Consider the following 11,769-nt stretch of genomic DNA (forward strand, 5'->3'; position numbering starts at 1 on the left):
AGTCCATCAGGATCCATGACATTCCCAAGGACATCCTGAACCAAATTAAAATGTAATTGGGAAATAGTTTACAAAATAAATAAAGATACAATAAGACATAGATAATGTCAATATATGGTTTTCTAAGTCAATATGTGACTCATAGGGATCCTTATATATGGGTTTGTAGCCCCTATTTCTATCTGCATTTGATACCACTGAGGCATATTATCTCAATACCAGATATTAGGAAAGCTGTCACCTTCTACCAGAACCTGACACAAAAAGATCTGGGCCTTAGACCATGAGTTATATATATGACCTTGGGCAAGTCACTTTACCTTTTCAATTTTTTCTTCATCTGTAAAATGAAGTAACTTGTATTGTCTCCCTCACAAGATTGTAGTAAGGGTTAAATGAGATAATATATGTAAATTATTTTGGCTTTCTATAACCATAAGGCCAATAAAAGCATAAGCTTATATTAATATTATCTCCATTAAAATGCAAATACCTATGGGAAGGGAGAAGACTTTGTCATCAGCCATTTTAAACATAGTGTGAATGAATTTCAGATGCTTTTTTTTAATACTTATTTTTTGTGGGAAAAGTACAGATGTCCAGAAAGAAAGAAAGACATAATCTGATTGAGGTCTTCACTATGGTGCCACATCTGAAGTGCTGTGTTCCGTTAGGTAATCACCTTTTAAGAAGGATGCTGGAGAGCATCCTAAGGAAGGCACCCAGGATAGCAAGTGTACTCTACTGACTACCTTCTTGCTGGTACTTATCCCCAATTTAACCAATATGTATCTTGTTCGTACATAGTTGCTCCCATGTCTTCTCCTCCATCAAACAGTGAACTTGAGAGCCAGTATTTTGCCTTCTTTTGTATACCCAATGCTTAGTACAGTGCCTGGCACATAGTATATGCTTAATAAATGTTTATTGACTGACTGGAGTCACACAAGAATCACTTGAAAAAAACTAGGATTGCTTAGCCTAGAGATGAGAAGACTCATGAGAGCAATGATATCTGCTTTAAATATTGAAAAGATTATCAATGTGGAAGAAGGATTACGCTTACTCTGCTTGGCTCCAGAGGGCACAACTTGAACTGAAATGACTGGAAGTTGTAGATGATGTGAGCTCATTGAAAGGAAAAACTACCAATTAGAGCTGGCACATAGCAGTGCTTAATAAATATTTATTGACTGACTGACTGAATGGGCCTTTGGGAAGTAATGATTGCCTCATCACTGAAGGTCTTCAAACAAAGGCTGGGTAACCACTTTGTTGGGAGTGTACTGGGGGGAAAGGGGGGGAAATCTCTTCCAACTCTGGCATTCCATGTTTTTCTCCCATCTCTCTGATGGCTACTTCTAAGTATTCCTCACTGAGCCTCCTTAGAGCATAAGGCAGGGACCCTGTTTTTGCCTTTCTTTGTACTCCCAGGGATTAGCACAGAGCCTCTTACTGACTCTATCATCCCATTAAATGTAACAATCGCCATTTGGCTCTTTCCACAACCCTCTTCTCTTTGTATATACTCCCCTTTAGAGATCCACTCCCATAAGTTCAGGTATCATCTCTATGTGAATGCCTTGACCCCTCTCTTGGTGTTTTCTATTACTGTTATTCTCTGGATGTTTGGGGAGTGGGGGGATGGGGAGAAGAAGAGGGATAGGGAGAATGGGAGGGAGCAAAACTGGGAAAATACAGCTGTCAAAAACAAACTTTATCTGCTTTACAATTGTGCCATGGCTGGACAGCCCCTTCGGATCTGATGCCTGTGCTATGTCACATATGCCTGATGCTGAATGGCCCTCACCCTCCTAGTTTTGTTTCAAGTAGGTATGTGCTCTTGCTAGGGGCCCAGGTTTTTCAAAAGGGAGAAAACAAGAAAAGGTCATTGTTCCCTCAACCATTTGCAAGAATATCTGAGTTTAAAATGGAAGATTTGTCATTTGCATGGAGAAAGGAGGGGTGGGTGGAGGAGAGGAAGCATTGTGAGGTGTTGGTAATGTAAAAACATAAGTATGCTGTTATTTATGTAATTAGTTATTGCTTTCATTATGGGTGCAGTCTTAATGGTTATAGTATTTATGTATAATTACCTTAATATTCACTGAAATTTCCAAGTAGCTCCCTAATTAACTGTCTCAAATATATAATTACATTGCATCTTTACGCAAGACTTGCCTAATTAATGTAGTTACACCACTTCTTTTGTGAATGTGCATTATTAAATGCTCTTTGCATCATTCTTCTGACTTCTTGTAATTCACGCTTTACAAAAATTAAGACCCCGAATTAGAAACCTTCCTGAGCGGCCCAAGGCTTCAGCAAAGCAGAGGCTCACTCACATCCACTCAGGGGGAAAATAAGAGTTTACCAAGCCTAATTATGGCCTGCCCATTATACAATCTTCCTACCTGGAGGTGAGAGAAGCCCAAGGCAGCAGTGGCTCATTAGAACGGTCACACATGCACTGGTCCCAGTGTCTCAACTTTCTTAGTCTAACTCAGGAAGTTTGTGAGCCCCAACTCCTCAGTTCCTCCCCACCCCAGGCAGAGTTAACCCACTCTTCTAGCTGGTACTTAATCCAGTGGAAAGAGGTTGGGAGTAGCAGTCATCAACCCAGGTTCTATTCTCACCTCCTTATCTATCAATCTAGGTGACTTAGGGTGGTTCACTTAAGTTCTCTGAGCCTCAGTTTCTTCATCCATGAAATGGGGATAACAAAAAAAAGAGCTGGATTAAATGAAACCATGTGTCTGGAAAGAATAAACATTATTGCAAATGAAAGGTGTTATTATCATAACCACTTAGCCTTTCTTTACGCTCATCTCATATCCACCACCCTATAACTGCCGCTGATTAATCATTTCTAGGAAGGAATTGTCTAGTCAAACAAGTATTTTTGTGATCTCCTAACACAAAAGCATCATGAGTCAAAGGAAACAGCACTGGATTTAGAATCAGAAGACCTGGGTTTGAATCACAGTCCTGCCATTGTGTGAGGATGCCTCTTTACCTCTCTGAGTCTGTTTTCTTAAGCTTCTATCTTTATCATTATTAGTAAGTGAAGGGGTTGGACTAGATGACCTTCCTTCCAGATCTAAATTTACAAATCTACATCCTGCATGTCCAGCTCTGTGCAGTAGAGAGAAATTTAAGGCATGATTCCTACCCTTGGGATGTTTGTCCTATGGTAAGGAAGAAAAACTAATCCATAAAACAAATAAACAATTATCTGAATAGACAGACTTGCGATGAGTCTTGGTCATCAGGCCATATTTGAATAGGAAGAGAGGGAGAAAGGATAGTGCAAGCTTCCCTGGAGGAAAGAGCAACACTTGCCACAGAGATGGAAGAGATGACATGGAAAATGGTGGGGTCATGCCTTCACTTCCTGATCACTCACTTTTACACAAGGCCTTGCAATCTGGTTTCTATTTCTCCCACTATAGAAATTGCTCTCTCGAAAGAAGCTGAGTTTCAAGTAACTCCTTAACACCAAATCCAACAGCCTTATTTTCAGGCTTCCTTCTTCTTGACCTACTGGCAGCATTTGACACTGCCGATCACCTCCTCCTCCTAGACGGTCTCTCCAAACCTTGGCTCATGTGAATGATTTCCAAAAGTTATATTGCTACCCAGCCTTCAAAATTCAATTCAAATACTATCTCCCATAGTAAATCTTACCTGATCTCCCTGAAATGATGCTCTTCAATTTTACGTAGCACTTTGATTATACCTCTGTGCACTTTATCTATTTTGGGGTATTCTGTTTATGTATTGTTGGGTTTTCTATGTAAATGCCATATCACCTTACTAGACTGTAATCTTCATGAGGGCAGGAATTGTTTCTAAACTTCATATTTTCCCCCTAGCATGGTGCAGAATATAGTAGTTACTTAATAAATATTTGTTAAGCTGAACTGAGATAGCCAGAAAGTAGAGAAGGATAAATGTTACACAGTAAGAGAGAAAGTTGAATGGGTAAGGCAGTATCTGATTATGGAAAGTCTTATAACTTAGGAAGAGGCATTTGAAATTGACATAAGTAATAGGGAGCCATTATAATTGTGAAGTGATAATATAGTATCACTTAAAACAGTACCAATTGTTTGTTCTCTACTTTCTTCAAGGGTAGAATAAAAATTATTATTGTTGTTCTTAAAATTGCCATATTATAAACATTAATTATTTTTATTAATATAGTTTCATATTTAATCATTAAGTATTAATATAATATAATAATAATAATGTGAGAGATTTAGGTTGGATATAAGAACAGTGATGTTTATAAAATACTAGCCAAGGGGACAAAGAAAAACTTACCCAAAGGCTTTAGTGAACACTCATTTGCACAATGTAATGTTCTGGGCACTACACAGAACAAGAAAGACATCAGTCCTGCCTTCTAGGAGCTGACAGTCTAGGATTAGAGAATCTTCATTGTTGGAGATCTTTAACTATAGACACTAGTCATTCACCCATTAGGTATGCTTTAGGACTAACTCATAGGCTATTGACCTGCCTATATTCCTCCATTCACTCAATAAGCATTTATTGAGTCACTCTTTTGGGTATGACTATGTGGAAACATTAAGTTAGATGCAGATAGAGAGATCATCCTCGCTCCTCTGCCTGCTTACAGTCTAATTTAGAGTCTGCTTACAGACTTAGAATGTTGAAACAAAAGGTAAATACTGCACAGACAAAATTCTGTAGAACCACTGTACATCCCTGCTGAAGGGATAGAAGAAGAGGAAGGGTTGCCATTGTGGGTGAATCTCCCAAGTCAAGTAGTCTTCAGGTCTGTGCATCTTTCCTGACTTTCATAAAACAGCTCCCATAAACCAGAAGGCTTTTCAATCAATGAACAAGTAACCATTGAGCACCTACCATGTGCCTAGAGCTGTGCTAGATATTGTGGGAGTCATAAGAAAAGTCTGGTGCAGTGGAAAGAAGGTGGAGTTTGAAGTCAAGAGCACCTGAGTTTGAATCCTATCTCTGCTACTGAGGACCTGCATTACCTTGGGCAAGTCATTTAACTTCCAAGGGCCTTAGGCCTTCATCTATAAATGATGACTTGATGTGGTAAGACCATCTCTACAGTCTCATGGAGGGAATGGAGGTTGAACTAGATGGATCCTAAGGTCCCTTCTAAATTTGTGATTCTATGGTCCTATTCAGCACCTAGCACAATGTTCAGCACATAATTAGGAAATAATAATAGTGTTGGAGGCAGGCCTCAACACCAGCAACCTCTTAGTTCAGGTTCAGTGCTGAGAAGAAATGAAGTATTCATTAAGTCATCGAACATTTGACAAAGGAGGCTTACTTTGCCCTCACAGCAAGAATATACAATAAAGTTATGGTGGCTCTTAGCTTCTCTGGACACAGGTCCCCCACTTCTCTATCTGAGAACCTTCTGGTCAGTAGGGTATGGCAACTCCTATCAAGTCTGAAAGGAACAGAATCTATGATGGCTGGGATGTTTTGTGCCCCTAGATGACCAGGAAGCTCTCAGAGAAACTAGGACCAATCAGGTCCCAGAGGAAGCTTTTTCCTGAACTTACCCCCATGTTGTTTGGGAGGGGCTGGGCATTAGGGAAGCTAAGGCCAATCAGGTAATAAAATAATAGCTAACTTTTATAGAGTACTTACCACGTGCCAGGCATTGTGCTAAGCACTATACAATATCTTATTTGATCCTCACAACAACCCTAGGAAGTAGGTGCTATTATTATCTCTATTTTACAGAAGAAGAAACTAAGGCAAACAGAGGTTAAGTGATTTGTCCAGGGTCATGAAGCTATTAAGTGTCTGAGGCCAGATTTGAACTCGGGTCTTCCTGACTCCAAGCCCAGCACTCTATCCACTGTACCACCAACTGCCAATCAGGTCCTAGGAGACAATTTTGTCTTCTTTTCGATAAAGCATCCCACATTGTGATTGGGAAGAAAGAAACCATACCTGGCCCTATCACAAATAGCTAATGATTATATAGCGATCTAAGCTATAGCACAAAAGTGCTTTAGTTATATTATTTCCCATGATCCTGACAATTACCCTATGAAGTGTACTACACCAATTACAACTCTCTCTCTCCCTCTCTCTCTCTCTCTCTCTCTCTCTCTCTCTCTCACACACACACACACACACACACACACCCTATTTACAAACTGAAGCTTAAAGAACTATGTATCACACAACTACTAAATGTCAGAAATCATAGAATCCTAGACTCAGAGGCTAGTTGAGCTGGAATGGACCTTAGAAATCATCTCATTCAGCAACCTCATTTTACAGATGAGGAAACTGAGGCTGATAGAGGAGTGATGTGCCTAGTAACTCAGCAAGTTCATGTCAGAGCTAGTTCTAGAATTCAGATATCTAGATGCCCAAGGCAATAGAATCCCATTACAAAACAACCCTCAATCTGTTTTCTTTCTTCTTTTCATTCTAGATACTCCCAAGTTAATTTTGTTACTTGATGGTCCAGCAGATATTTGTGAGAAAGGACAAGTATATGTACAAGATGTGAGATATATACAGGTTGGGATTAATTCAATCCAATCTGCTTTAACAAATTGGGAGGGGGTGAGGGATTGAAAACTAAACAATTTGTTATATTACAAGGCACTGAGCTAGGTACTAGCTCAGTACTAAGTACTCTCCTTGAAATCAAAGAACTTACAGACCTCTATCTTGGGAGAGAAATCCATAAGTCCTCACCTCCTACCTAAAAAGGAAAAAAATCTAAACAATTATGAGAAAAATTCCAAAAACTCTTTTTAGCTAGGAGCAACAGAAAGAGGACAGCCACTGAATACCAACTCTGGTCAAACTACTTCCTCTTCCTGTTGTATAAAGTTAAAATAATACCATAGAGTGTATGTATCAGCAGCACCCTTTCTCATCTAAAAATGGTACAGGAGGTCCAAAACAACATACAAAATGTCTCAAAAGAAGATTTCTACAAATAAAAACCTATTTGTCCATTGGGTTATACTCTGATTTGATTTTAGTTTTTATTTTATGTTTCCTTGTTTGTCCTCTCCACCGTCCAAATGTCTCTCATATTTCACATTCTAGAAGATCTTTAGGCGGTCTAATCCTTTCAGGGAACAAATCACAGAATCAGAATTTTTAGAGTTAAAAGGGAAATGGCAGAGATTGATATGGTTTCACCAATGGAAATTACACTAAGAAAGATGTCTCAACACTGATTTTGCCACTTTATCATAAGGACCAATGGTCCTTGACTTATAGCTGAAACATCCACTACATGCTGTTTCCCCCACTGGAATGTAAATTCCTTGAGACAGGGGCTGTCTTGCTTTTCCATCCGTTTCCTTAAGAGTTTAGTCCAGTGACACATAGAGCTTAATAGATGTTTTTTCATTCATTCAACACTATCAGTCCCAAAAGGAAAAAAAAATTAACATTTACTAAATGAATGAATATTAGTTGCATGAATAAATGAATATTGAAAAAAAATTAATAACTATTTTCAGTAAGAGCATCCAGAAAGAAAAAGAAAACTACCCTATCTACCCACTAAGAGTTACCAGTCATGAGTAACTACACCCAAACTGTAAATTTTACCTTTTAGGAAAAAAATGAATCCCTTCCTTTAGTGAATTTTTTCCCCATATAAGGCTCAAACACATACAAATGTCTTGGCAACAGGTGTTAATGTGGTATTTAACTACTGAGCACAGATAATTCATCAAAGAAAAACTGATGACAAAATGCACAATTTATATCCCCTTCGGAAGTGTTTGCAGCCCTGAGGGTCTCATAGCACAAGACAAAAGCACAGTCTCCTTTAGCAATCCACCAGTCTCATGAAATTTATGATGCTACAAGGTGGCAGTAAGAGAGTGTGGGTGCTTCACAAGCTGCTTCCAAAGCACCTGCACTATAAATTGTACCTTCCCATTTAGGGTATAGTGACCAGCTCTCCAATTGGGGCTCATTCACTCCATAGGAGTGGTTTCATAGCAATCAAGGGCAAATTTCAACAAATGGACTCTCCAACTATCTTTTGATGTGATGGTTTTCCAAGCAATAAAGTTACACAAAGGACTAGCTCTTTGGCATACACTGCCTTATACTTCAGGCCTTTTATGAATCCATCTCAGACCATTACCTTGCATTATTAAATACTTAGATATTTTCATGTTGTTTCTCAGACAGAATGGAACCTACTTGAAGATAGAGACCATCTCACTTTTGTATCACCAGTTCCTAGAAGTGTCTGGTATATATTAGGTGCTTAATAAATGCTCTTTGAATAATTGTTGGACTAATCGTCAGTGACTTGCTAAATCTGTTAGGTCCATTGGGTGGGCATTAACTCTGTTGGTCTGCTAGGGGAGGATGAAATGTCATGAAGGTCTTAGGATCATAAATCAAGCTGGAAAGAAAATTAAAGGCCAACTATTCTGTTCCTTTCATTTTACCAACGAGGAAATAGAGGCCATGGGGAGATTAGGTAACTTGCCAATGGTCATACAGGCAGTAAGAATTAAAGGCAGGATCTGAATCCAGGTTCTCTGACTCTCAGACTCCAATATTTTTTTCATTGTACTAACTCTGCCCAAACACCAGCAGTCTAACCTATGTTGGAATTGAAGTTCTTCCCCAAGAGTCATGATGGGTTTGCACTGATCTCTCCACATTCTCACTCTCTCTCCTTGTGATAAAAAAAAAAAAAATGCCAGGGAAGGAGTAGCCATGAAATGGAGCGAGGATAGACAGAACCTAAAGCAGAGGTTCTTAACTGAAGGTCTGTGGACTTGGCTTGTTGGTTCTTAGTGTTTTTAATACCATAAAAGCTGTATTTCAACATAATTATTTTCTTCTGTAATCTTATATATTTTTATTTTTATGTATTTTTAAAAATTATTCTGAGAAGTAATCCAGAGGCTTCACCAGACTCCCAAAAGTCTCCATGCCACTAAAAAAAATTAAGGATCTTTGCCTAAAAGTGGTGAACCTGTGATCTCACTGGTTCTGTTACCTAACCTGCTGAGCCATCTAGCCACCAGGATAAATGGTATCAACGGTATAATGGAATAAAAGATTTACTGACCTGCAAGATCTGACCCAAGCCATCTTCTTCAACATTTATCATTTTCCTGTTTTGTCACGTTAGCCAACCTGATAGGTGTGATGTGGTACCTCAGAAATCCTTTAACATTGCTTCTCCAGGCCAAATTCCCAGGCAGCTCTGGCCATCTCTGTGCCAGGAACTTATCAGAGTTCCTTTTTCTTTTTTATAACATATACCTCTCTCAGCATTTTTAAAAAATACACAACCAGGAGCAACTAGGTGGCGCAGTGGATAGAGCACCAGCCCTGAAGTCAGGAGGACCTGAGTTCAAATCTGGCCTCAGACCAAACACTTGACACTTACTAGCTGTGTGACCCTGGGCAAGTCACTTAACCCCAATTGCCTAAAAAAAAAAAAAACCACAACCAGTCACTCAGCTACCATTCAGTTTGATTATTTCATCGAACAATTTTGTAGTTAATGGAAAGTGAAAGCAAAAGTAAGAGTATTTTAAAGGAGGTCTGGGCAGCGCTCTTAAATTTATGACCTTATGGGTCTGTCATAGGTTGAACAAGATCATAAATAGATAGTGTAGATACAGCTTACTATATATGCTTCAGGCTACATATTTGTTTTAAATTATTAAAGCTTAAAACTGCAGTAATACTTTCAGGACACTGTATATTATCATGGAACTGTTCCATTGGTTACCAAGTTTTGTTTGCCTTTCTTTGTATCACCAGTGCTAAATACAGTGCCTTGTACGTAGTAGGCACTTAACAAATTCTAGTTGAATTTAATAGCAGCAATATATTATAGAGATGTGCTTGAAACCTGGGAATGATCTGCTCTCCAATCTAAAGCACGTGTATGGAATTTTTTTTTCCAATATGGGATTTTTCCACATATCTCTTTTCTTTTTTTTAAACATTGCAGAGTCTAGATAGGTACCAAAATAGCCAGTCACTGCAACATCTGGGAGGCCAAGAGACACAGGAAAAATACAACAGAAGAGGAAGATCCATAAAAACAGGAAACATGGAGAGAAGAGTGAAAAGATGTCAAAACAAAGGAGGCCCTGTGCGAGTGAAGGGGACTCAGATGGAGAGGCCAAGAGAAAAAGATGAGTTCATCCTCCGGCAGAAGTTCCTCAGGCGTCTTCAGAGAATTGCAGGGTGACGTCGCTGTATCCCCACACAAAATGCTGACAGCCCTTTTCACCTCTGCTTTACAACATAAAAAGTCATTGCCTTACACAACAAGAGAGTATCAATGTTCAGGACCTGAGCCCACTTGGGAATAGCAAGCTCTATGATACTGATACATTAGTGAAGCCCTAAGACAGTATACAACATCACGTGGATATTAGAGAGATCTAGTGCCAGCATACTCAGCACCCTTCCCTAAGGTTTCTGCATTATAAAGAGGCTTCGGTGCCCCTCCACTCACTCCAGGCTATCAGCTTCTCAGTTGTCAAATTGATCTTCCTAAAGCATGGGTCTCATTGTCACCCTGTCCCCTGCCATTTAATAAACTCCAGTGATTCCCTGTTATCCCCCAAGATCAAAATCTTCTGTCTGGATTTTAAAGTCCTTCAAAAGCTGACCGCTTCCTACCCTTCCAATCTTCTTATACCTTACTCCCCTCAATTTAATTTACAATCCAGTAACACTGGCCTTCTTATGGTTCCTCACACATGACATTCCATCTCCTAACTCAGTATTTTTACTGGCTGCCACCACACCTGGAACTCTCCCCCTCCTCATTTCTGCCTCCTAGCTTCTTTCAAGTCTCAGTTAAGGACTTACCTTCTTCAAGAAGCCTTTCCCAGTAGCATCCTAAATCTCAGAGACTACCCCCAATCTACCCTTTCCACATTTTGTTTGTACATAGTTATTTGCATGTTCTCTCCCCAATTCGACTGTGAGCTCCTTGAAAGCAAGGGCTGGATTGTTGCTGTTTTCCTTTTTGCCTTTCTCCACATCCTCAGTGGTCAGCACAGTGCCTAGCACATAATAGGCATTTAATGAATGCTTATTGACTGACTGATTTTACCAATACTTTCATCCCCCATTATTCTCTAGCTCATATGCACTGATCTAGCTGGAAAAATCTACTTAACAAATTCTCTGCCTAGCTCAATCCAGCCTTTGACAATCCTTCCAGAATCTTTTACCTGGCCCAGTAAGAACTCATCGCTTTTCCCCTTTTCAATGCCTTTCTCAAGACTCACTTCCTCCATAAAGCTTTGCAAGACCCCCACTGTTATTGCTATACCTTTTTCATGGCTGCATAATTTGTACTTGTTTATGTGTTTCTTTAAATGTGTCTAATGTCTTTTTTAATATATATGTCTTCCTGAATCTCTCTTACTATATGTTAAATTCCTTGAGAGTAAGGATTATATCTCTGACTTTTCTTTTGTATCTTTTCATAGTATCACATAGAGAGCTCAGCATAAAGTAGGTACTCAATCGATGCTTTCAACTAATTTCACCAATATAAATTAGCCACAATTATACACAAAAAAATGGACTGAAACATTAATATCAAAAGTCATATCATCATCACACATGAAAGAGGTAGATGTCCACAGGACAGTGCATGCTAGGGGTTAGGAAATGATGGTTGAGATCACACAAAGACTTTCCTGGGCTGACCTAGAGAGAAGGAAGGAAGGAAGGAAGGAAGGAAGGAAGGAAGGAAGGAAGGAA

Source organism: Vombatus ursinus, unplaced genomic scaffold (assembly GCF_900497805.2).
Source record: "Vombatus ursinus unplaced genomic scaffold, bare-nosed wombat genome assembly UNPS02014798.1, whole genome shotgun sequence".
Classification (NCBI taxonomy): domain Eukaryota; kingdom Metazoa; phylum Chordata; class Mammalia; order Diprotodontia; family Vombatidae; genus Vombatus; species Vombatus ursinus.